The sequence below is a fragment of the Neopsephotus bourkii genome, unplaced genomic scaffold (assembly GCF_033783945.1).
Source record: "Neopsephotus bourkii isolate Nb327-2 ecotype Australia unplaced genomic scaffold, CSIRO-AGI_Nbou_v1 NB_196, whole genome shotgun sequence".
Lineage (NCBI taxonomy): Eukaryota > Metazoa > Chordata > Aves > Psittaciformes > Psittacidae > Neopsephotus > Neopsephotus bourkii.
In genome coordinates, this window is record NW_026900709.1 from 14941622 (window position 1) to 14969065 (window position 27444).

The following is a 27444-nucleotide window of genomic DNA, read 5'->3' on the forward strand; positions in this document are numbered from 1 at the left end:
TAAAACAAGAAATTTCAGCCTATTCAACAGCCTTGTATTTTATTTGCAAAAAATTAACAGACAATACATGAAAGATGTTTCAGATCAATTTCAACTGCAAACCTTCGCTGACGAAATGCCTTTAAAATTGCACTAAAATGGTTTTATTGCTTCAGTGCTTCTGATGCATGTTACATTTACTTGGATTGCAAATCAAGTAAACTTAAGTAAATCATTCACTAAATTGTGTTGTTTTGTTTCTTTCCCTTCCTTTCCAAATTCAAATTCTGGAAACAGAATTTAAAGGTCAAGCTAAGTTATTTCTGGCTTCTCTACTGACTCCGAGTGAAACATGTTCATATCCCACAGGCTATAATTTACCTATTACTCTCTCCAAGTAAACAATCACCTTGGCACTATCTTCTTGCTTATACCCTCCCCCCCCACTTCACTAAATAGGAAGCAGCTACCTCTTTTCTCATAGAATCCAAGACCAATTATTCTCAATTGTATCTAAGTTTGAAGTTTGTTGTTTCTCTTTCAGGTCCAAAAAAGAGGTTTCTGTAACCAAATGCCACTTTGCCAGCTGTATTAATTGTTCCAAGAAAACAATCACTTGTATCTACAATTCCAATCTAGCATTTGGTAAGACATATGCAGCCAGTTTTGTTAACAACTTATGTAGTTGTTTTAATAACTTAAAATGAGACATAGGTGAAGACATTGCCCCACTTTCTACATCCTCTCAAGTTTTTTTATTGCATTTGTACAGATTACATCGCATAGCTGCTCAAGCGCTGCAACTGAGATTTGTGTGTAAATGAATAAAAGCCATCACAGGTTAAAACTTCAATAAAATGCTAGCAAGAGTTAAATTCTGTTTCAATCCTTGGCCAGTTGAGTCACATGGTTGCTACTGAATGTGGTCTTTGCCTCAAGCCTTAAGCTTTTCCTTGTAATATGTTTAGATCTGTAAAGGACCCATGTATAAAATAACTAGAAAATATTATGTTTCACTCATGATGGGGGAAAGATGGAGAGTAAGATTCAGTTTGCATATGTAGTGGATTCAAAGAACCAAGTATACAAAGGAAAATGACAGCAGTGGCATCAAAATTGATAATTGTTTACTTACTACAATATTACATTCATACACTGAAATTTCAGATGAAAACTGGACCCTTTCCAGGTTTTACTTATTTCACTTTAAAGGAGCTAGCCATCTGCCATACAGGTTTTGTTAAAAATCCAGTCATCCAGTAGAAAAGCAGAACATTATCAACCTAGAGTAGCAATTTTTGCAAATTTTATCTTAAATGAGTTTTCCAAGGGAAGCAAATGCTCTAAATAACAAAGCAAGCTTCTTCCATTTCTGTTCTATATCATCTCAGTGAGTTTAAAGTGCTAATGTTTTGAGTAAACCCTACACACTATCAGAAAGTGAGGGACTTGCTAAATAAATCACAAATCGTTCAAGATCATCTATTTACATATATTCATATGTTCCTAAAATAGAAGCAGACAGGAAGATAACAGGCAGAAAAGGATGAGGCAGGGAAACAGAAAGAGATAATAAGCCTTTCATGTGGACAATATACTCAACCTAGCAAGCACTGCAGTAAGATTTTGTTATATCTATTCCTATACCATTTCTGAGTAACAAAAAGGTGAAAAATGCAAAAAAAAGGTATCTTACAGAGACAAATGCTCCGTCTCTTAGGGTGGCATTAATGCAGACTTCTGCATGAGGACTCTAATAATTTACAGAGTCTGAAATTAATAAGGAAAACTTAAAACTAATGCATATTAACCATTTTCTCTCAGTTCTCATGAAACCACATTTTTGTTCTGAACAAGACTGGAAAATAGTAGGGGTAAATGAAGCACTCTTCTTGTGCTATTTACCAAGCTAAAATGAAAAGCACTGAAATCTCAAAATTTTCTGAAATCTGATATCTTTCTTAATACTTCCATAAAGAGGCAAGAGATTCAGAAAAAGAAAACAAACCCAAAATGTATGTAGGTCTTAATTAGAAAACCAGGTTGTATTCTGACTCACTAAAATACGTCACTGAAAAATACTGGCTGTGAATACACAGCACAGATAAGGTGGACCAACATTTTCAGAACTCTCACTGTGCCTTTTGAGTGTTGACCCTAGTTTACCACATGTGATCCTGTAGTGTCCATATAACCTGCTGTGATGTCAGCATTTTATACTTACCCTCACAGTCCTGACTAATAGTTAAATAATAAGGTTTTGCAGCAAAGATAAGAACTATTAACCCGTTTATATGCACCACTTCAGCAAACTAAGGGCAACTAAGATGATTAAGGGAGTGGAGCATCTCCCTTATGAGGAGAGGCTGAGGGAGCTGGGTCTCTATAGTTTGGAGAAGAGGAGATTGAGGGGTGACCTTATTAGTGTATATAAATATATAAAGGGGGAGTGTCACGAGGATGGAGCCAGGCTCTTCTCAGTGGCAAACAATGAAAGGACAAGGGGAAATGGGTATAAATTGGAACACAAGAGGTTCCACTTAAACCTGAGAAGAAACTTCTCCTCAGTGAGGGTGACGGAACACTGGAACAGGCTGCCCAGGGAGGTTGTGGAATCTCCTTCTTTGGAGACATTCAAAGCCCACCTGGACACGTTCCTGTGTAACCTTATCTAGGTGTTCCTGCTCCGGCAGGGGGATTGGACTAGATGATCTTTTGAAGTCCCTTCCAATCTCTAACATACTGTGATCATACTGTGATAAACTGAATAGCTTACAGGGGAGACAGTATGACTAACATGAGGTGAAGGAAGTAAACAGATTTATGTCACCACATTTCAAATTAATCTTGTGGTTAAAAAGATGGTATGACTATAATTGACACAATTCTGTTCTCTTCATGATGACCAGTCCTGTGTAAAGTTATCATGCAAAGGAGACCAAATTCTAGACAGCACTGGATCAGTCCTGGTGAAATACCAATCTTAGACTCCATGGGTTAGATTCTGAGTGAAGAATCTTCACAAAAATTACTCACCCAGAGTCTGATAGCTAAAGTAAATCCAAGTAAGCAAAAAACAGAATTATGGTAGGTGAATAACTAATAAAAAATAATGGTTATTTCATGGCAGGATGCAATAAGGATACTCTAACATTCTTATCGACTTGTCTAATCCTGGGAATACCCTTTGTTTTTATAGATCACCACTCTGCACTACAGCAAGCAGAGTTTGTGCATAAACAAGATGACCTAGTTTTCAACATCTGCAAGTCTTAGCTTGAAGCTTGTTTGTTACTTGAAAAGGCAATTAAAATTTAAACAAGTGTGAAACAAACTCTTATTTTCCTTTAATTTATCTGGAAAAAAAAAACAAAAACAAACCATATATGCATTAACTAATATTCAATTAAAAGACACATAAGAATTCACAATAACAGGGGATAATTAACAGTCATATTCTTTGAGATTAAAACAAATCACAGACCAACACTAAAATGTATGCAGAAATATACAAGAACAGTAAAGGTAGACACCTGAGCAGACTTGGTTAATTCTTTGCAATCATAAGCCAAGTAAAGGAAGTTTAATTCCACAAAACATCCTTCAAGCTCTGAGCTCATGAAAAAAGCAACCTGCATATTTTTGTATGGAATTAATTAAAAATCCAGGCACTCAACTTGCAGAAGAAAAACACCTCACATGAAATCTGACTTTCAAGCATCAGTATTTACTTAGGCAAACTTATTCCTGTTTTCTTTTATTTGTATTTTTTTCTTATTGCATCTGCATCTGTTATTATTTAACTATGCATTTCTGGATGGATTCACTACTATTTATTGTACTTGTTACTTATTACAAGCTGAAAAGTGATACACAAACTGAATCAATTTCTATTCCAAAGAGCTTGTAAGCCAGGCAAACACAGGGAAACGCAGGAAAAACCGTCAAAGAACCAAGGGGCACTCACTTTTCAAGGAAGCTAAAGAACCCCAGTAATTGATACTTCCCAGTGTCCTGAAAAATGTTCTGGAAGACAAAGGTGCCAAAACTCACTGAATGTTACACTAACAAACTATTCTGAGTAAATTATTTTATCCACCTGAATACTGAACAACGTGATTATCATCTACAAATTCTTACATGCAGAGGAGACTCCTTTTACATTTTTTAGATGTGAAGTGTTAAGTTCTTTTTAATATCCTAGTTGTGTAACAGATGTAAAGCCCAATACAGAGTCCTTGTAGAATATTTGCATACAAAAATGTTTTAACTACAGGTCTGTAAAGTCACCCTTCTTTAAATATGATTTTTATACCTTCTTTTATGTGGATTTACTAGAACTATTACTAGAATACTAGATAAAATACTAGTATCAAAACTGTCTTGAGAAATAGAAAATAACAAGAATTAAAAGGTGTGTGGGGGGGAAATCTTACAGACTTCTCTGATTCACTATATTATCATGCACCTGAGATTACATACACTGGAATTAAAATTGCCTGATTCCAGTATCCTTCTCACCATTAGTACAGCTTTATATCTTAAAAGATACTTCTTTAAATAACATACATCTTGTTATCAAAGAACTCTGCCTCAGTGTAAATTATATTTAGATTTCTTATTTTTACCATTTCCTCATTCTCTTAAGTAATTCATTTGCTTATGGTACCTGAGAAAAGATTACAGGCTAGCATTCTGGACCCTATTAGCCAGCAGACCATTTCTCTCCTAGAGCAGCACCTCTGGGCAGATGGTCTGGCAAGCCAGTTCGCTCCATCCTGATTCTCCCCAGACAGGGAGACAAGTGATTCATCCCTCCTGGCAGATAAGTTGCTGACATTTCATCTCCGTTTACTGGGTTAGCTGACAGATTGTTGACATGATCCTTTTATTTTCTCCCTATTCAGTTTACATTAAAGCTCGAAACTTTAGCAGGTAGCTAAAGCTTTCTGCTACAGTCTGCTACCCCATAGAGTCAACTTTAATAGTAGTTTCATTTTCAGACCATAAAAGTTAAGCATGCGTATTAAAAGCTACATTGTAAAACAGTTTGGCAAAATATTAGAATGCCCTGAGGAAAAAGGCATCGCAAGTCATATGATATACGTATTAATATCACATATGGATGTTATTTATCAAGGAGAGCAAATGACTTGTCAAAGATTTCTTAAGGCACTGAAAAAAGAGACTTAGAATCAGATCTTGATGCATAAAAACTATTAAATTAGACCTAATGATAAGCAGTTAAATTCTGTAAACTAAAGTATTTTAAATTCGGAATTTCCCAAAGGGAATGCACCTTTTAAAAGCAAAAAAACTGACTTAGGTAACTTTGGGAGTATAAGATTCAGATTCAAAAGTTCTATCTAGGTTTAAATAAAGGATATATTATAAATTTTAATTATGCTTGGCAAATCCATAAATTTTAAGCAAGTTAATCTTGAGGTTGCTCAACTGTGCAACACACAAAAACTTGGCATTATGACATTACAAAAAAAAGTCTTCCTAGGACTGGAACCTTACAAGCCCTACAGGATATGGAGAGAAGGAGAACAGGCTGAGACATAGGGTTACTAGGGTAAAAAGAGACCACTAGTGCTCTAAGAAGCAGGGAAAGCAATCACTAACTGCTCTAAGGACCCATAAACTTCCAACTCCACTGGACTACATTACATGGCAATCAAAAAAGTGGAAAGCCATTTGTTCAGCTGCTATTTACTAAAAACTCACTAAATTGTGATTGTGTTTTAATACTCAGGGAAAAAAAAAAACAACCCACCACCAAAAACCAAAACCCAACACCTAGACTTTTGCATTGTGATTGTTATTTCTAAGTTACTAGGACATATTATCAAGATACAAGCTGACAGGATTTTTAGCTCTAGATTCTCCCTTTTTTGCCCTCAACCACCATCAGCTATACTTTGATCTTTGTAAGTATCAAGTAAGGATCATGAAAGTACACAAATAGTACAGAGATTTCAAATTTAATTGTCTCCTCCCCAACTTCAACACAAACAATGCACTTTTTGTAACATATATTATCATCAAATACAACTTCATAGTTCTTCTGATATTTCATTAAAGCTTTATGTTATTTGGCCACTATTTAAGATGCACTTTAGTACTTGTAAAAAAATTGAATTCTAGTTTTCTAGGTGACATCTGCAAAAATAAAATATTCTGTTACATCCATATTCTGCTTTTTTATGTTCATGATATTGTGACTCAAAAGCACTACTTCCTTTTAAGAAACAGATAACCCTTCCAGGAGGCTGAGCAAATTTAGTAATTTATAGCAAGAAAACATTTAGTTAAATTAACTATTTAAACAATAACCTATCTGAAATGTTTTCATATGACACTATCTACAAGATGGATTGAACTAACAAGGAAAGAAATTAACATAATTAAATGTTGAGACGTCCTTACAATTTGTATTATCCCAGTATGCCCTTACCTTCCTAGTTAGTTATTCTAATGTTGCAAGGAGAACAAAGTTACCCGTGTTTCATTCCTGTTACATCTAAGTTCCGAAAGAAGGATGCTTTCCACTGTAAATGGGTTCACAGTATGTATTCAGTCAATGTATTTAAATTAACTCTCTACTAGAAAGGGGAACAATTTCTTCATGACACTTTCTGACTGGTTATATACTTGACCTCCTCCAGGGTAAATGCCTTTTCCCTTCATTTTATTTACATAAATATAAACCCAACCATTTTAAGATTTTACATATCTATCAGTATGCACAGGAAGCATGCTCACTCTCCTGACCTACAAAGAGCTAGGCCATTTTACAGTGAAAAACAAACCAGTGCTCAAAGAAATATATCAAAGTTGTTTGGGTTTCCTTTTCAAAGAATAAATCATTATAAACAAGGATAGTTGAAAACTGAGATGTTCTGCAGCCCCCTAATCTCGCCTAAACTTTCATATACTCCAGGAATTCACAGAATTCCATCTTGCGCAGATCCTCCTCTCTAGGCTAACATTGTCTATTTTCTGTTTTTTAGGCTTGAACATGTACTGCTTGCACACAGTTAAAAAGGTCTCTGTAAAAGTTATTTGTGATAGCCTCTAAAAACAAACCACAACTAACTTACTTTACTGAAGCACATGACGAACTCCTTTCTTGGTATATTTGTTCCTTGTCAGTTTTAATGGGAGCTGTTGGTGAATGGCACTCAGCACTGGACCCACCAGAACTTCACTCTTTATGACACAGCACCTAACAGGACAACAGAAAAGAGTTGGTTTCAATAACACACACACAAAAAAAAAAAAAGAAAAAAAAAAGGGTGCGGGATGGGACAGGGAGGAGGATTTTCCCACCAGCTTCTAGGTTTGAATTCTACATGTTTGTGAACACAGACTACTTCTGGTGAAACTGCAAGATTCATTCAGTACACATTTCACAACTGTACTGAAAGGGTAACTACTGAAGGGTAAACTAGATGACTGAAAACTTACTATGGTTATAGAACAGTTTACTAATACGAGAAATATTTGAATCTTGTTAAATTCCATAATGATCAAAATTACACATATGAATTTATTACTCAGCTGTCCTCCAAGTTTCTAAGTATCTGAAAGCTATGCTAATCACTGTTGGCAAATTTAGATACTAGAATCAACAAGAACTTTGATTCCAGAACCAAACCACAGGGAATTTGATACACATAGAATCTCCTCTGTATGTCTGCAGAGGGGGATGCTCCATTGCAGTATCAATGATTTCACATGCTTGCATAAATGAAGTAGATTTCTTAGTTTTCACTGCATATCATGGTTTTTACCTAAAAAAATTTTACAGCTGCATCCTTGCTCTCTCCCCTTATTCTCACACCCCATACCTCCCCATCTTTTTGTATTTTAGAAAATGGAGAACTGCAAGTAAATTCAATTTGTGGTCAAAAGAGACACAATGTTTCCTCCAAATGCATGGTAGGATAGCTCAAAGTGCCTGTAAAATGTGCTCACTGATGCAAAAGCTTAAAACATTATCTACTGCCAGTAGCTGCACCACTGGCAGTAGATTACAAGGGCAGAAAATTTCTAGCCACTATAGCAGAAAACTGACACTTTATACATGCTTGCAACTAGGCATAAAAGCCTAGCAAAAAGAATAAACGCATTTTTAATAAATATGATAAAAATTAGGGTTTAGATACAAATTTTCATACACCACAAAATCTTATCTATCTTGGATGATGCTGTAGAATAAAAACATTTAACGAAATTATGTTTACTAGAGGTTTTTACTTACCTATACATATGGACCTTTAAAATCTGAAAAAGAGATCCTAAGATTCATAGGTTTGACAGCAAAGAAAACATGTTACAGTGGCCACTTTGCTGTTATAATTAGTATAGTTCTCAGTTTTCAGTTTCTCTAAGCATTAAATATATCAGATTGTCTGTAAATTTTTCCAACACACCTGCTTATATTAAGTCAAAATGGTGTTGTGCACACATTTTATTAAGCCATTCTTTCTTTTTACCATCATACTGCAATGCCAGATGAACATTTCCCACCACCTGCTGACAGATTGGATCTATGAAAGCTAAACTCAAAAACTTATTTCATGAATCTCTACAGAGCAGTAAAGTCCTGGGAGGAAGGATACCAGAATCCACTGGTTTAAGCACAACCCTATGAGTTTATGGGGAAGGACATGAGCACAAGATGCATCGTTGCTGCAATGACAGATTCCACCACAGCTTTTTTCCACATTTCATAGAATCATAGAATAGTTAGAGTTGGAAAGGGCCTTAAGATCATCAGGTTCCAACCCCCCTGTAATGGGCAGGGAAACCTTGCTCTAAACCATATCACCCAAGGCCTCATCCAACCTGGCCTTGAACACTGCCAGGGACTCAGTCTCGTTAAGAAGAGCTGCCTGTGATTTATGCATGTACTCGGCCATTGTGATAACATTTTCCCACCATTTTATCTGAAAGTAAGACAAATTGCAGAATGATTTAGGTTAAAAAGGACCCCTTTGAGATCATTCAGCTCAACCCCCTTGTGCAAGCACAGTCACTCAGACCAGGATTGTGTCCAGACATCTTTTCAGTATCTCCACAGATGGAGAATATACAACCCATCTAAGCAGCCCATTCTGAAGTTTGACCATCCTCACAGTAGAATAGGGTTTTCTTTTGTTCATAGGGTATTTCAAGTATTTTAATTTGTGCCCATCACCTCTTGTCCTATCAGTAGGCACTGCTGACAAGAGACTAGCTCCCTCATCTTCACTGTCTTCCAGAAGGTACATAATGTAAGACCCCCACTGAGCCTTCTCCATATTGAAAGTCCCAGTTCTCTCAGCCTCTTTTGATAACAGGTGCTCCAATCCCTTGATGATTGTTGTGGTCCTTTTATGGACTCATTCATGGAAGTCCCCGTATTTCTCATACTGGAAAGCCAAGAAGCAGACATGGTACTCCAGATATGACCTCACTAATGCTAAATACAGAGGAAAAGGATCACCTGCCTCAGCCTCCTGTCAGTGCTCTTCCTAGTGCAGCCCAGGATGTTGGCTTCCTTTGCATGAAGGCACGTTGCTGGCTCATGTTCAACTTAATGTCCCCCAGAAAATTCCCCAAATCCCACTCCGTAGAGCTGCTTTCCAGCCATTTGGCCCCAACAGGTACTGGTAGGCCTGGGCACTGCCCTTTGTTGAACATCATGGGATTCCTCTCTGCTCAATTTTCCAGCCTGTCCAGATCCATCTAAATAGCAGCTCAACCATTTGGTGTATACTATTATGCAGCAAACCTCATCCTGCAAGTTTGCTGAGGGTGCACTCTGTTCCATCACCAGGTTATTAACAAAAAGGTTGAACAGTACCGGCCCCAGTATCAGTCCCTGGGGTACACACCAATTAGTGACTCGCCTTCAACTGAACATTCTGTTATAAAGTTATTCTTCAGCAAGTAATTCAGCTTCAAATATTTTTTCCTTGATTCAACAAATTCCATAAATATTAATACACGCTATTAATTAAATGACTTTTACGTACGGTTTTTCTATTTGACAATCTGCACTCAAAAGAAATTTCTGCAGCAAAATGGAGAGGAAATCCAAGTACTACAAAGCCCAAAAGCACATGGATTCAAAGCGGAGACTCTCTAAACACAGGTTGAAGTTATTGTGTCTTCTATCTGTGGCACTAATTTCTAAAGATGTTTTTATACTGCTATCTTTGTGCTATTAACAATACTATGCATATTTTATCACCATTTCCCTTCTGACAGAACTGGGTCTCCACAAACATGTACAGATCTGGAAGCAGACTAAAAGTGAAAACAAACATCTCAAATGTTGGGCAGCATATAAAACGTAAAACATTGGTTTTTTACTATTATTGGTATTGAATTATATAAGGACATTACACTGGATTTTCTTTTTGATATTAGTAACACAATAAGAAGCCAAAATTTGTAAGACCCTTTTCTTCTGAAAGCAAAGCTGCTATTCTGTCACGAACACCTTATATCTGCTAGCAAAGCATGTGGGAACATGCTTGAATTCTGATTCTATAGGCTACAGGACCTTTGCCATAAGTCCAAAGAGTCTTACTATTCATAATCCCATATTTTAATTAATTTCATTTATGCAGTCACTGATGTATTTTTTAAGACTATTATCCAGAGGAATACTTAAAGTTACTTGTATCATATTCCTGGTACCTAGATTTTCTACAGGCAAATTCAGGTATTCCAACACCATTAAGGTCTGTGTCACCAGACTCCTATCAAGTGCCCTTTAGACCAAACAGATCTACAGGTAAACTCAATTTTTAAAAATAATTTAAAAAAATAAAAAAAACAAACACAAAACCCCCACCACAAACAATCACCAACACCACACACTGCTCTGTCAGGTTAGGGATGAGAGGGAGAAATGAAGTAGCAGCCAAGAAATATCCTTGTAAAAACATAGATTTAGGGTTTTTTCAAAATTCCTCCATGCCTTAAGTGATGTCAAGCAGCTCTGGGAGGACCAGACTCAGAAACCTGATTATGCTATGTCAGTTTCTACAATACTAAGCAGAGTTCTGCTGTCAAGGATTCACAAAGCCCTTCATCTAGCTCAAGGCACAGAGAATTTCACTTTGCTGAGTCCAATCAGCAGGGTAAATGTAGTGTGTAAGCTATACTTCTGGAGCCAAGGCTGCCCAGTCCAATAGCTAGATTCATACTGTAATCAATTCCTTGCTATTTGTAGATGTTAAGGTTTTTGATCAATGCTGTAGCATCCATTTTGCACTTGTATCTAGCTGGGTGTTATTCTCTTCCCACTCAGAGTATTTATATCTGTGTATGTACTAGATCTGTTGCAGTACTTCATTAAATGACTTAAACACCTTAAAAATGCTGTACATACAACAGCTGCTGTTATCTTAAAGGCAATACAATTTGCAGAATCAGCTATTTAAAACAAAGCCCACAGGAACATTTTCAAAATGAATCGTGTTAGACATCTGCTTAATAGATTATGTTAATCTTCAGCAAAACAAATACATGATTAAATATCAGTCCAAAAATATAATGCAGTGGAATATATTAAAACATGTGGATAGCTGCAAAACATCTAGGGGTATCATGACTAAAATAACTTACTATTTGAGAAGAAAAAAATTAAGTAATACAAATACATACACAAAATACAAATTAGATAAAATAACATTGAAAAGAACACTTCTCATGTATAATACCTACTGAGACAGCTTTATGCCTGTTTCTCATTATTTGCACAGAAACTGTTGAGACTTTTGCACCTAAAATTAGACTTACTCTGTCAGTTATGTTTCAATTCTTGGCTGCGACATCCTTCCAGCCACCCCTACGCTGCACTCTTGTGAGCTAGTATGGTAATGCAATAGCTCAAGATGACTCAATGTGTGCAGGGTCTTCAACACAAAGATGCATAATGGGAAAGGAGTGACATAGCAGTTGCATGCATGGGAGAGAGCTCCTTGGCCTTAATTTGCTGCTGCTGGAGGATTCCACAAGAAAAACAGATTTAACACACCTGCAAGCTTTCTTTTCTGAACTGGCACTGTAGATCAGGACTACTAAATATTTATTTTGCAAATAGAACAGACAAAAGAAAGCTGTCAGACAAGTTTTAAATATCATATATGGTTCACTAATAACTATCCATAGAATGATCATGAAAAGAGTATTCTCATTTTAAGTGGAAATAACCTGAAATAACTTACTATGCAATCAGAACTCTTGGCTATAACAGGAATCAAGGTATTGCAACTCCTTCACAGTAATGTGTGTTTCCTCACTTTAAGCATATCTGTACCTATCCTGCCTACAATGACTGCGACCACAGTAGCACACTTAACCAAATCTGGTGAACTGTACCAGTAATCTGCTAGACATTACCTGGATCATCCAGACATTTCCAATTTTATAATCAATTGAACTTATGTTTTTAAGGTAGAACCAATAATCTTTAAATCATCTTTAAAGGCATTTAAATAAAATATCTACTGCTATGCCGGGAGGCCAACATTTGAAAAGCCTGGGCAAGGCTGTTCAACTAGTTTGCAGTTACACAAATCAGATGTTTATTTGCATATGGTATGCTAGCAAAAAAATGCAGTGAGGAAAAGAGGAAAAGAATTAATAGAAGATAACCTTAAATAGTTAGAACTACAACAGCAGTAATCCATAACGATATTAATGGAAACTCTAGCTGCAGTCCTTTGTGCAATGTCACTAATGATTGCTGTAGAAATAACAATGCCATTAATCCAAAAATGCAGCAAGGAGTGTCTGGAAACTCAAAGTCCAGTCTGCAGCATCTCTAGTGTTAAATTTCTAATGTTAAATTTTATTTACAGGATTGTATTTCGCACCCATAAATCATATTCTCTCAATCTTCTTTTCTGCCTCCCACCCAGCTGCACCTCCACCCACCCTACTTCAAGTCTGTACTGCTTGTGCAAGGTAATGTTCATCACTGCATATAGTAAAATTGTTCTACCTTCTGTTACCCAACAGTGCTTCTTTTTCAGTCCATGTCATTAATAGTTAGTCATAGAGATATTATTCATTCTGTGAACTCCTAAAATGAGATATCACTGATAGGTTTATATCCTTAGCAACTGACATAATATGGAGAGCTATTTTTCTCAGCTGTATCATCACATGTTCCTATTTCTGCTTGCAAACAGACTGTTGTTGTTGAATAATGTGTGCCAACAACAACCTTCAATGAGATATTTCATACCAGTTAATATTTAAAACACGTCTTTACTTCCCAAGCAATGTCACCAGTTTGAATTACTGCAGTCTTTCAGCCCCAAAGTAGATCACTGCCAACTAGTACTAAGCCAGGTAAGCCCTGGTTCTAGTATAAAAATATACATATGCATATATATATCTGGTCTTGCTTTAAATAATACTGCCTCTTTATATGTAAAAGCATGACAGCTATGTTGCATTGCCTAAAATATTTGATCACATAATAAAAATTACTCCCATGAACAAAAATTATGCTTTTTATTTTACAACTTTGTATTTACTATATTTTACTCAGTTTTACTCCATGTGCCCTCTATTTGGGAGTGCCCTAAATAGAAGAGCCAAGACTAAAATTCTTTGTAGAAAATAGCATTGTTTCTATAGTCTCACTCTAATTTTATGTTCAGTAGGCAAAAAGTGCAGGATACGCAATGATTTTAAAAAAGAATGCATCTAGTTTTAGATACATGTTTGCATTAGCATACTATTGTATAGTAAAGAAAGAGGTGTTGAAAGACTACCTTTTGTTATACTAAGTGTGAAGCATATTCAGTAAAGTCACCTGGTCTCTCAGAATAGACCCAATCTAAATAGACCCTCTATCATCTATAATTTATTCCTTTCCCCAAAACAGTAAACATTTTAATAAATGAGTAAAGACATAAGGCCAGAGAATACTATAGCATCAGGAATACTAAAAAGCTGACTTCTCTGCAGGTAAATTCTCCATTCAATGAGGAAAATATGTCTACTGTTCAAATACATATCTTGTTTCTGGATGTTATTTGGCCAATATTAGCAGCAGACTCCTTACAATTCTACATTCCTTTTAGACTGACCATGCTATAAAAGCATTGCAAGGAAGCCAAAAAAAACCCAAAATTAATACAACTAACATCTCAGTACACAAGGGGATCTTCTGTTCATGCAGTACTACAGCAAAATCTTGCTCCATACACAAACCTAGTGGTATGACCTGCTTCCCTTTTCCATATATATAACCATGTTAAAAAAAAATTAAAAAAAAAAACCTAAAAGAACCCACCAAACAACAAAACCTTGCAGTAAACCAAAACAAACACAACAAAAACAACAAAAAAAAAACCTGAAAAAAATTATTTATGCATCTATTCATTACAAAATACCACTGTTTTGCTCCATTTGGCCCTCTTTTGGTTATTCTTCTGCCAGAGCCTCACTTTTTTAAACCCTTCCAAATGACAGAAATACTACATCTTACAGTCACAAATACTTTACCCCCAAACCTGGCACAGATTGCCCAGAGAAGCTGTGGCTGCCCAATCCCTGAAAATGTTCAAGACCAGGTTTGACAGAGCTTCGAGCAACCTGGTCTAGTATATGGTGTCTCTGCCTTTGACAGTGGGGTTGGAACTAGACAAGCTTTAAGGTCCCTTCCAACGCAAACCATTCTGTAATTCTATGAAACCAGACAGAAATAATGATTTGAATCTTGAATAAGAGAGGTGAGAACTACAGGGACCACCTCAGGCTCCAAAGACAGCCAGAAAAGTCTGTTGCTTGGTTTCTCCAAGGATATTATCAGCTCAGCACAAGAAGGTTTTCTGTAGTTCATCTGAAAGCAGGCAGAACTGGGGAAGTAGGTAAGGCAGTGTTTCTTGAGAAGCAGAGGGCAAGGTTAGGCTGAGCAAGGGATAGCAACATGGGACTAAGTGTGTGGGGAAGTACTTAAAGTAGCCTACTGTATGTGCCTTTTTTTTTTTTTTTTATAAGAAGATTGAATGACAGAGGGGACAAATTAAATAAATACAACTATACTATTACATGCCACCCCTACTTCTAAAAGAGGCATTTATTATGCACCCTTTATGCCTCTTCAGTAACTCTCCTAGAGAAGGTATGGGTTTGGCCTTGAGAGGGAAACTATATTTTGTAATAACTTCAGCTGAATTTGTCTGTTGAACATAGACATATGTATATATATGCATATATTCTCATAGTTGCACATAAGTTATCAACATTTCCTTTTCTTCCTCCCTTGAAAATGCTACTTTGAGTGTTAAAAAAGTCCCTTGTCAGTTATCTGTACTGAAAATAGAGATTGTTTTTATTAGCAAATACTTTATTATAATTGCATGCAGTTATCCATTCCTTTAGTTAGCTGTTATTGCCAGCAGAGCTGATCCTTGGTCCTTCTCTAATGACGTCAGATTTGTCACTATTCTGGGCATTAATCCAAGTACAAAGATAGGAATGAAAATTATAGGCTCTTCCTACATAGTTTTCCTTTTTAGCAACTTCATGCAGGCTCCACATTAGCAACTTTTAACTTCTCTCAGATTTCTTCCTACATAAGTCACTCTGCAAATGGATCAAAAGTGAAATAAATTCAGTTCACTGCTATAACAAAATTTATTCCTTAACTTCTTGCTGAAAACACACTTTTTAAAAATTCAAATAAAGTTAATAGGTTTCTGTGTTTGTTCTTTGTTTCTATTATTTTCTATAGTATCTATCACATTAATATCTATGAAAAATATTAGTGGCATTTTCTTCACAATATTTCTGTAAGTGGAAAATATCATTATCCTCAGCAACAGGGAACTCATGCACAAGAAAGTTTATGGCATGTTCAACATAATAAGAGAAGATTATGCTGAAATCAGGGATACTTTTCTGAAAGTATAATATTTCTCATTCCCCTTCTTTCAGTGTTTTGGAAAATATTGCTATATATTCTTACTGTTGTTGTATGATGCTAACAACATGGAATACTGAATGCAATTTCTTTATTTGACCTTAATCATCATACTACCTTAATGACTAGGAGCCCACATAATCGATCAGGAGTCATTCTGTCAACATTAACAAAAGAATGAGTTGGAAATGTTAAAAATAATAAGTATTAAGTAACCAAATAAAAATACATAACCAAATTTAACTCACCCCTAGTCCAAAGTAATTGACAGCAAGTCTATTTTGAAGCAGGAGACAACTAAGTTGTCACTGATACCACCTGTCATTTATGCTTTGACATAGAAGAGCAACTTGTAAGACACATCAGCATCCTACTGGTAATGGAAAAGTCTCCATATTTTGTTATATGGAGCTCCTACATAGCAGTAGGGGTTTATTTAATTAAATATTGCTCTCTCTATGTTTATCAAATCCCTTGTATCATATCAAGAGATTTACTGTTTCACTGAATTTTAAATTGACATATTGACAACACACTGGAAATCTGCTAGACTTTTTTTGTTTCTTTCCTTTAGAGACCTTCCTCTTTCTTCGCTTCTCTGTAATAATGAAAAACTAAGGAAACCATATTTGCATGTAGCTCTTCATCCTTGCTCTGAAATAAAATCAGAAACTGTTGCCAAAAACTTCTTGGCTGCTTTTCACAATGAGATGTATTAATTTAGGGTTAAAATGAGCAATCAAATGTGATTACAAATGGAATGGTGATTGGGAAGCACTTAATCACTTAACTAAGATAAAACATTAGGAGTGGCAAATCAGAAAATACTTCTAGAAAGAAAAATCTGAGAGGCTGCAAACATAATCAAAAGAGAAACTAAATGGCAGGAAAATCAGTAGCAAAACAGCATTTGACAAGCCTGATCACCTCCTACTTATTTTTGTCCTATCATTTTAAAACTGTTACTTCCAACAGGCCATTTCTAGCTTTTTCCTTCTTTCCTCCTTCCCCTTGCTAGTCCTTTTGGCAAACAAAAAACACCTGTTCTTCTACTCCTTATGAGTCTTTCACTTTCTAACCACTCCAAACATGTATTACTGTAGAATCTAATACAGGACTTTACAAACAAGTCTGTCAGATACACCAGAAACAAAAACACACAAGCAGCATAACAAAATAATCCATTACACCCTCCAAATGTATGTAATTGGTTAGCTCTTATGCTATAGTCATACAATATACCATAGGGCATTTAGGAGTTACACCATTGACTTCACTTTGTCCAAGATTTTATTATTAATATTCTATCCACGACTCATATTTTAAAATAATAAAAACTTATGGGGATTTCACAGTTTCCTGAAGCAGAGCAAAAATGTTCAGTCTCTTGGTACATCATATACTGGGCAGTATCAAAAGAAGCATGACCAGCATGTCAAAAGAGGTGATCCTGGCCCTCTACTTAGCTCTCCTGAAACCCCACTTGGAGTATTGTGTGCAGTTCTGGTGTCCTCAACATAAAAGTGGCATGAAGCTGTTGGAACAAGTCCAGAGGAGGGCCATGAGGATGATCAGGAGACACCTCCTGTAGGAAGACAGGATGCGAAAGTTCAGCCTGAGGAAGAAAGGGCTGTGTGGAAACCTCATAACAGCCTTCCAGTATGTGAAGGGGGCCTACAAGGATGCTAGAGAAAGATTCTTCATCAGGGATTGTAGTGACTGGACAAACGGTAATGGGTTCAAACTTAAACAGGGGAAGTTCAGCTCAGATATAAGGAAGAAGTCCTTTACTGTGAGGGTGGTGAGGCACCGGAACAGGCTGCCCAAAGAAGTGGTAAGTGCTCCGTCACTGTCAGTGTTCAATGCCAGGCTGAACACAGCCTTGGGCAACATGGTCTAATGTGAAGTGTTCCAGCCCATGGCAAGGGATTTGGAACTAGATGATCTTAAAGCCCTTTCCAACCCTAAGTATTCTATGATTCTATGATTATAAATGAATGTCGTGGTTTAAACCCAGCCACACAGCTCATGCACTCACTCCCCCACTTCCTCCCTCTTTCTTTCCACCGCCCTGCCCCCCCCCCCCCACCCCCCCGGGAGGGATGGGGAGGAGAATTGAAAGAATGTAACTCCCACAGGTTGAGATAAGAGCAGTCCAGTAACTAAGGTATAAAACAAATCACTACTGCTACCACCAATGATAATAATGATAAGCGAAAATAACAAGGGAAGAGAATACAATACCACCCACTGAAATGAGTCTGACCCAAAAGAGAGCCCGTGCTGTGCCCAGTAACTCCCAGTTACCTCCCTGGGCATGACATGCTGTGGTATGGAATACCTCTTTGGCTAGCTTGAGTCAGGTGTCCTGTCTCTGGTTCCTCCCAGCCTCCCCTCCTCCCTAGCAGAGCATGAAACTCACGAAGTCCTTGGTCAGAGTAAACATGACTTTGCAACAACCAAAAAGCCAGGGCTGAAAGTCAAAACACAGTGCTGCACCAGTTACTAAGAAGGAATAAAAATTGACTGCTACTGCTGAACCCAGAACAGTATCCACCCCTTATTCCATACCATTCACGTCATGCTCAGATCCCACATTTTCAATATACCATCGCTCTTACACATATATACATCTACATACACACATAGACAGAGAGGAGATGATTTCTTAGTGCATGGACCAATCCCTATGATGCTGCCGAATCCATTTGGTCCATGATGTCAGGTTCCATCTCTTGTAACAGTCTCTCAGGGCAGGAAAGGCTGTGTGCAGTGTTGGATCATTGCCTGCTGATGCTGATCGTTCCTTTACTGCAGAACGCTTCTGGTTCTATCAAAGTTCATTCTCTGTTAGGATGATGGTTGGGGGAAGTCAGGGCCAGTTGCTGGCGACTTGAAGACATCTAGCTGATGGGCTATAAAAGTATTACACAGCAAGCAACAGCATACAATTAAGTTCATTGGCTGTTTTCCCCCAAAATCAAATCCCCTTGAGGTATACAACTGGCTTCCCCATCTTCCCACATTACCCACCAAGTATATCTGGGTCCCTGAGCAAAAGCAATCCCAAGAGCGGGTTTGCCTTTACCTGAAGCAGGAATAACCCAGACTGTCTTCCCCAGCAAATTTTTCATTTGCACCACAGAAACTTTGTCCCCCTCTACAGTATGTAAAAGTTCTGACCGGGCTGGGCCAGCCCTGTTGGCAGATTCTCTGGTGTTGACCAACCAGGTGGCCTTTGGTAAGTGTGTATCCCAATGCTTGAAAGTTCCCCCACCCATTGCTCTCAGTGTAGTTTTTAACAGCCCATTGTACCGTTCGATTTTCCCAGAGGCTGCTGCATGGTAGGGGATGTGATATACCCACTCAATGACATGCTCTTTGGCCCAAGTGTCTATAAGGCTGTCCAAGAAATGAGTCCCATTGTCTGACTCAGTTCTCTCTGGAGTGTCGTGTCACCACAAAATCTGCTTCTCAAGGCCCAGGATAGTGTTCTGGGCAGCAGCAAGGGCCACAGTGTACGTTTCCAGCCATCTGGTGGTCGCTTCCACCATGGTAAGCACATGGCGCTTGCCTTGGAGGGTTGGTGGCAGTGTGATATAGTCAATCTGCCAGGCCTCCCCATATTTGTACTTCAGCCATTGTCCCCCATACCAAAGAGGTTTTAACCGTTTGGCTTGTTTAATTGCAGCACATGTTTCACACTCATGAATAACCTGGGCAATAGTGATGGAACACCTTATCCTTGGTGCCATCTTAAGGCATATCAAGGATAAGAGGGTTATGAGCAGCAGTCAACAGGACTTCACCAAGGGGAAGTCATGCTTGACCAATCTCGTAGCCTTTTATGAGGAAATAACACGGTGGATGGATGATGGCAGAGCGGTGGATATGGTCTACCTTGACTTCAGCAAAGCGTTTGACACGGTTTCCCACAGCATCCTTGTGGCTAAATTGAGGAAGTGTGGTCTGGATGATCAGGTAGTGAGGTGGACTGTGAACTGGCTGAAGGAGAGAAGCCAGACAGTTGTAGTCTATGGGGCGGAGTCTAGTTGGAGGCCTGTATCTAGTGGAGTGCCTCAAGGGTCGGTACTGGGACCAGTATTATTTAATATATTCATCAATGATTTAGATGAGGGAATTGAGTGTACTATCAGCAAGTTTGCTGATGACACTAAGCTGGGAGGAGTGGCTGACACGCCAGAAGGCTGTGCTGCCATCCAGCGAGACCTGGACAGGCTGGAGAGTTGGGCAGGGAGTAACTTGATGAAATATAACAAGGGAAAGTGTAGAGTCCTGCATCTGGGCAGGAACAACCCCAGGTTCCAGTATAGGTTGGGGAACGACCTGTTAGAGAGCAGTGTAGGGGAGAGGGACCTGGGGGTCCTGGTGGACGACAGGGTGACCATGAGCCGACACTGTGCCCTTGTGGCCAAGAAGGCCAATGGCATCCTGGGGTGTATTAGAAGGGGGGTGGTTAGTAGGTCGAGAGAGGTCCTCCTTCCCCTCTACTCGGCCGTGGTGAGACCCCATCTGGAATATTGTGTCCAGTTCTGGGCCCCTCAGTTTAAGAAGGACAGGGACCTGCTGGAGAGAGTCCAGCGAACTAAGGGCAACTAAGATGATTAAGGGAGTGGAGCATCTCCCTTATGAGGAAAGACTGAGGGAGCTGGGTCTCTATATTTGGAGAAGAAGAGACTGAGGGGTGACCTTATTAGTGTATATAAATATATAAAGGGGGAGTGTCACAAGGATGGAGCCAGGCTCTTCTCAGTGGCAAACAATGATAGGACAAGGGGCAATGGGTACAAACTGGAACACAAGAGGTTCCACTTAAACTTGAGAAGAAACTTCTTCTCAGTGAGGGTGACAGAACACTGGAACAGGCTGCCCAGGGAGGTTGTGGAATCTCCTTCTTTGGAGACATTCAAAACCCGCCTGGACACGTTCCTGTGTAACCTTATCTAGGTGTTCCTGCTCCGGCAGGGGGATTGGACTAGATGATCTTTTGAGGTCCCTTCCAATCTCTAACATACTGTGATACTGTAATAGTGTCCATTGTTAAGTCCACCCCTCGATCACGGGCCCATCTGTATGTTGCATCTCTGCCCTGGTGTCTTGAAGTGTCATGGGTCCACGGGGCCAAAAATAATTCACTTTTATGTTGCCAATGTAAGTCCATCTGAGCCACTTCAATCTTAGCAGCTTTATCCACTTGTTGGTTGTTCTGGTGTGCCTCAGTGGCCCGACTCTTGGGTACAGGGGCATCTACATGGCATACCTTCACCACTACGTTCTGCACCTGGGCAGTGGTATCTTGCTACAGTGCAGCAGCCCAGATGGGTTTACCTCTGCGTTGCCAGTTGCTCTGCTTCCATTGCTGCAACCACCCCCCACAGGGCATTTGCCACCATCCATGAGTCAGTATAGGGATAAAGTACTGGCCACTTTTCTTGTTCAGCAATGTCCAGGTCCAGCTGAATGGCTTTCACATCGGCAAACTGACTCAATTTACCCCCTCCTTCAGCAGTTTCTGCAACTTGTCATTGAGGACTCCATACAACTGCCTTCCATCTCCGATGCCTTCCCACAATACGGCAGGACCCATCAGTAAACAAGGCATACTGTTTTTCACTTTCTGACAGTTTATTATATGGTGGGTCCTCTCCAGCATGCATCACCTCCTCCTCTGGTAGCATTCCAAAATCTTTGTCCTCTGGCCAGTCCATGATGACTTCTAGAATGCCTGGACGACTGGGATTTCCTATTCGAGCTCATTGTGTAGTTAGTGCAGCCCATTTACTCCATGTAGCATCAGTTGCATGATGTGTAGAGGAGACCCTGCCTTTGAACATTGAACATCCAGCCCAACACGGGCAACTGGGGTGCCAGGAGGAGCTGTGCTTCAGTGCCAATCACTTCCGAAGCAGCTCAAACCCCTTCATAGGCTGCCAGTATCTCTTTCTCAGTTGGGGTATAGCTGGCCTCAGATTCTTTGTATCCCCGACTCCAAAAGCCGAGGGGTTGACCTCAAGTCTCCCCTGGAGTTTTCTGCCAGAGGCTCCAGGTAGGACCATTCTCCCCGGCTGCAGTTTAGAGCACATCTTTTACATCTGGCCCAGTCCCGTCCAAGGGCTACTGCATGAACTATCTCATGTTTAATTTGCTCAAAGGCCTGTTGTTGCTCAGGGCCACATTTAAAATCATTCTTCTTCCGGGTCATATGATAGAGAGGGCTTACAATCGAAATGTAATTTGGGATGTGCATTCTCCAGAACCCCACTGCACCCAAGAAAGCTTGTATTTCTTTCTTATTAGTTGGTGGAGACATTGCTATTAATCTTGTTGATCGCATCTGTGGGGATCTGTCTACATCCATCCTGCCATTTTATTCCCCAAAATTGAATCTCCTGTGCAGGTCCCTTGACCTTACTCTGTTTTATGGCAAAACCAGCTTTCAGCAGGATTTGGATTATTTTCCTCCCTTTCTCAAAGACTTCTTCTGCTGTATCACCCCACACTATAATGTCATCAATGTATTGCAGGTGTTCTGGAGCTTGCCCCTGTTCCAGTGCAGTCTGGATCAGTGCACGACAAATGGTAGGGCTGCGTTTCCACCCCTGGGGCAGTTGGTTCCAAGTGAACTGGACGCCCCTCCAAGAAAAAGCAAACTGTGGCCTACACTCTGCTGCCAAAGGAACTGAGAAAAATGCATTGCCAATATCAATCGTGGCATACCACTTGGCTGCCTTTGACTCTAATTCATACTGAAGTTCTACTGAAGCACCAGCTACTAAGAAGGAGAAAAAATTGACTGCTACTGCTAAACCCAGGACAATGAACTATAATATTTATTTCCTCTAATGTTTTACACTGTAAATATGTTAAATACTTACGTAGTGTGATTCAAATACCAACTTCCTTTATCATATTTGCAACCCTGTATGTCCCCACCCTCTGCATAGAAACAAAGAGGTACATGAGTCCAAAAATGTTTAAGAGAAGCTGTGTCTGCCCCATCCCTGGAAGTATTCAAGGTAAGCTTGGATGGGGTTTTGAGCAACTTGGTCCAGTAGATGTGTCAGTTTGTGGCAGTGAGCTGGAACTAAATGATCATTAAGGTCCCTTCCAACCCAAACTATTCTATGATTCTATACAGGACTCATAAATGAACAGTTATAAAAAGTGCCGTTACCAAGATTGTCATGAACAAACAAAGAGAAGACAAAAGGACACAATTATCACTTTTCGTACTTAACTTTTGTCATATTTCCATATGACACTCTTCTGAGAAAAAGAATTCTAACAGTATCACTTGATTGTATTTTTATTTTCCATCTCTAACAAATCTTCTAGCATGTCAAAATGCCCAAAATGGATTTTAAGTTTAGATGCTGTTTTTTTCACTATTTGTTTTCAACTGTCAGTGTGTTTGTAGAAAATACTTTTCCACTAGGTACTGTGTAAGCAGCAAATGAAGTGAGAATCCTAACACTGATTTCAGTGCTTACAAGATATCACTTATATCAAGCTACACCTCGATAGACCATCGAGGATCCTTAGCACTTTGCAGTATACACCAAAAGAAGTCAAATATTGCCCCCTAGTGCCTGCAGGACCAAGCACGTCGTTTATGAACAACTGACTTTGAACATTATACCTTAACAATACAGTCTTTTGATGGGAATTTGCAGCGGAAGCCTAGAGGATTGTGGTAATGCATTAACTCCAGCACCCAGCAAAAAGCTGTGCTCCTTAACCCTTGCTGGGTGAGTTCATCACAATACAGCTTAAGAATGAGCTGTATCAGTATATACCTGGGTAAGAAACCTTAATTCTGCAAAAAGGAATTAAAAACATTAGCAAAGAACTTCAGGAAAGAATTACTATTTTGTATTGGGGATACAAAGGATATGCATATCAAAATATTAGGAAAAGGTGGGTTTTTTTCCTATTCAAAGTATATTAACCAGAAGTACTGAGTAAATTGACCTTAGTTTTCCAAATGAGCCCATAGCTTACCATATTAAAGGCAGCATTGAGCTACTGTAAATATACATTCAGTTCACCATCAACTTCAGAAAACACAGAAGAGAGATTCCCTAAAAAGCAAGGGAATCATGTCATTGAGTAGCATTCATTCTGAAGACATTCAAGGATTAAAGCACAGAAAAGCAGGATCAAAAAGGGAAGCACTAGTAACAGTAATTAATACAATAACGCAAGTTTAATCTTTTGAAAACAAAAGCTCATACATAGTAACCGAAGCAACTTGCTTTATTTCTGCATAGGATATGTTAAGGCACTGGAGAAATATTATAGTAAAAGCTCTAGGATTGCACTTCACTTCATGTGATCAGTGAATCATGAACAGAAAGTTTTCCAGAAGAAACAGCACTTGCAGTATTACCATCTTCTGCTACACTTCAGAAAGAGAACTGAACCAATTAAGCTAACCAACCAGTAAGCACAGTGCTATATACTCAACATATATCCAAACTGTGAATGTAGGAAAGAAACCTAGCACACTTCACAAAAATACACTTTATACACAAATAATATATATGCCTGCCACATACGTCTTTGTGTCCTTACCTTTCATTCTCTGAACACTGAATGCCTGCAGGCTAGCTGCTGGCTGGCATGTCATCAGTCACTTACACCTTACCCTCTGGCCTTCAGATCTCCTACTTGTCTTTATTATGTTTATATTCTTTCATCTAAAATAATTCTGTAGTGGTATTTTGTTATGTCTATAACCCTGTAGTCAGAAAAGAAATTTAAGCAAAAAAGCCGAAGGTCCCACATTTTGACTTCTCATGACACCACCAATTCTTCTTCTATTGCACATTCAGTAAGAAACCTATGATATACACTGTACGTTATAATTCCTTTAAGCATGATCAGCATACCAATATCTACCATCTAGGAAAAAAAAATTCTGACATTAAGGGCTTCAAGTAACATAAACATGTACGAAGAACACAGACTATTATAAAATAAAACTGTAAGATCCAGGATAAGAGGAAAAAGTGATACTAAAAGCTGAAGCCTTCAGTGGAGAAGCAGGATAAGAAGCCTATTTAATAAGGCTGTAACCAAATAGCTTGTCTGCATTTAGTTAACACTGAAGGGGCAAAGAGTGACATAACTGAGTTAGCTAGTTTTGTTGTGGTGACAGCTTCAGGCAGCTACCTAAATCAGTTCTTATATGTGCCGCAGAAAATATATGGACCCAGTCAGAGATCAATATGATCAGACAAAAGCCGTTTATTACAAAGCCTTAACCCCTTATATACTACTTTTTACAAGCACTCACAGTGATTTGGCATATTATGATTGGATACATGTCTTGAAGACCCTTAGTGACTAACACATAATTGGTTAAGCACAGGTGTGAGAACTTGACCTTGAAAGCTTGCCAACAGTCCACAGTTCTCCTTAACTTCATTAATTCCGGCTTCTTCTTATCTAGCTTCTTTAGGTTTCCTTGGGCCTCTCATGGCCTTGCTGTATCTTTCAGGATTTATGTACCAATTATCCATTCTCCTGTGAGAACACTGTCTCCACATATATGTCTTCATGAATTAGAATTGCTTTAATACTTTTTTCCTGACAACTAGTCAACTTCCCCCAAAACCCACAAGCATAAAAACTTATCCACTGAATAAGGCATATTTAGATAGGGTTTTTTTATGCTTTTTTTGTAGACCTGGTTTTTGAGAGACCAAAATCATTGCACTAAAAAAAAATAAAAAAATTATGTCTTCTCAAGAACATTAGATTTCTAAAAACCTGACTGGTTTGTGGGAACCAGTGTCTGCTACCATTTACTTTCGGCTCCAGGTAAAACTCACAATTTTAGCGTGAAATAGCAAAGTAAAATTGGAGGAAAAAATCTAAATTGACATTTTGCTTCATTACTTTGTCTTACCAGAATATAACTCATCAATTCCAAAGGTTCCCAACTCTTCCAAACAGTTCCCAACTTCACACCCATTTATAAAGTCCTCAGTGATATGGACAGGCCCTGTTTCCCTCTCATGCCTTCCTCACTAATACCCAACTATGTTTATGAACATTTCACAACCAGTTCACAGTGCCCTTTTAGGGTGGGTTTTTTCTTTTCCCCAGCTGCAGATTTTGTATAAAGTTTTATATGAGAACTGTAAAAATAGAAAACTTTCCTACAACCCAAGAACCCTACTAAATAAAGCTTGCAGACTTCTTTGAACTGTTAAATCTGTCCCCTTAACACCGTCCTCTGCATATTCAGGACCATAGTGTAGGGGTACTGAAACAAAGTTTCCTGTAAACCAGGCGGTATTTTTAATCTTTCTAATATTCCTTACATATATCTGTGTACCAAACACTCAGGTGCAGAAGGAATTAGCCAGACGCAATGATCCATGAGAAAGATTTACAGCTACACTAATAACTTTGACAACCATTGTATCTTTAAACAGGCAACAATTTTCAGGCACATGGCATAACAATCTCACTACTATTGTTATGATCTGTAAGAAAATCAGATCTGTTCTGAGTCAGACTGAGGATGATTTTTTTTTCCAAGCGATGCAGGGCCACACTTGGCCTTTCTCCTACCCTTTCAAGCCTGTTCAAACAGCAGAGAGATACCCAGACCTGCTACAGCAACACTTCAAGCAAATCCCAATTTTCACAACTTTCTCCCCATTCATATTCCAATTCATACCCAGGTAAAAAATCAAGCAGTCATAACTAGCATCTGTTTTCATATCCTCTTTTCCCCCACTCCCCAAACATAGATAGTCCAGCAGGTAAAAGCGCAATATTAACTTAAATCCAAAACCCCTAGTTAAGCACAAGCATAGTTAGCTGTGCTCACATGCTGTTCACTTAGAGTCATCTAACTATGAAGCAACTATCTACTCTCTTATTAAGCTGGGTGCCAGATTTAAATTAAATAGTATATAATTTATCAAAATCAACTAGTAAGGCATATCCAGTTGCAGTTCAACATTTTTTCCCTCCAGACCCTTCTTTTGACAACAACCATGCAGGACGTTATATATGAAACAGAAAAATTTCATTGTCACAAAAGACCCAGGCTCCACAATAAAATATATCATCAAAAGGTTACAAACATTGCTTACACAAGATTTACCACCTATAAGCTTAAAGACTCCAAAAATCTCCAAAACAGATTATGGTGGCTACAAATCACAGAAGAGGAAAAACTGTACTGATGACTTGTAGCATTTGCCCACCAACTTCACAAAAAAATACAGGTTCTTAAGAAGGCCACATTAGAGTTTTTAGAGTGTAAACAATTTCCTGAAAACATAATTCTTTTAAGCAGCTTCTGTAATGCTCTAGCTGCTTCAGGAGGCTCAGTGCTTGGTTTTTATTAAGCTTGTTAACTAAGCAACACAAGCAGACAGCTTACAGCTGTGTAAAATCAGGAGGTTACATTCACCTAAGTTCTGTCCACCATTGGGGGGGGGGGGGTGGTGATGAAAATTAAACTAGGTAGA

General features: G+C 38.6%; 1 long non-coding RNA gene across 1 annotated transcript; it reads right to left on the reverse strand.

The window, feature by feature from the left end:
• LOC133207200 (uncharacterized) lies at positions 1-27270 on the reverse strand. Its single transcript, XR_009723977.1, has 3 exons — positions 27135-27270; positions 7086-7210; positions 1-949 (listed from the first exon to the last, which is right to left on the reverse strand). It is a non-coding gene; the product is annotated as an uncharacterized LOC133207200 (long non-coding RNA).
• Positions 27271-27444: the final 174 nt, after the last annotated feature.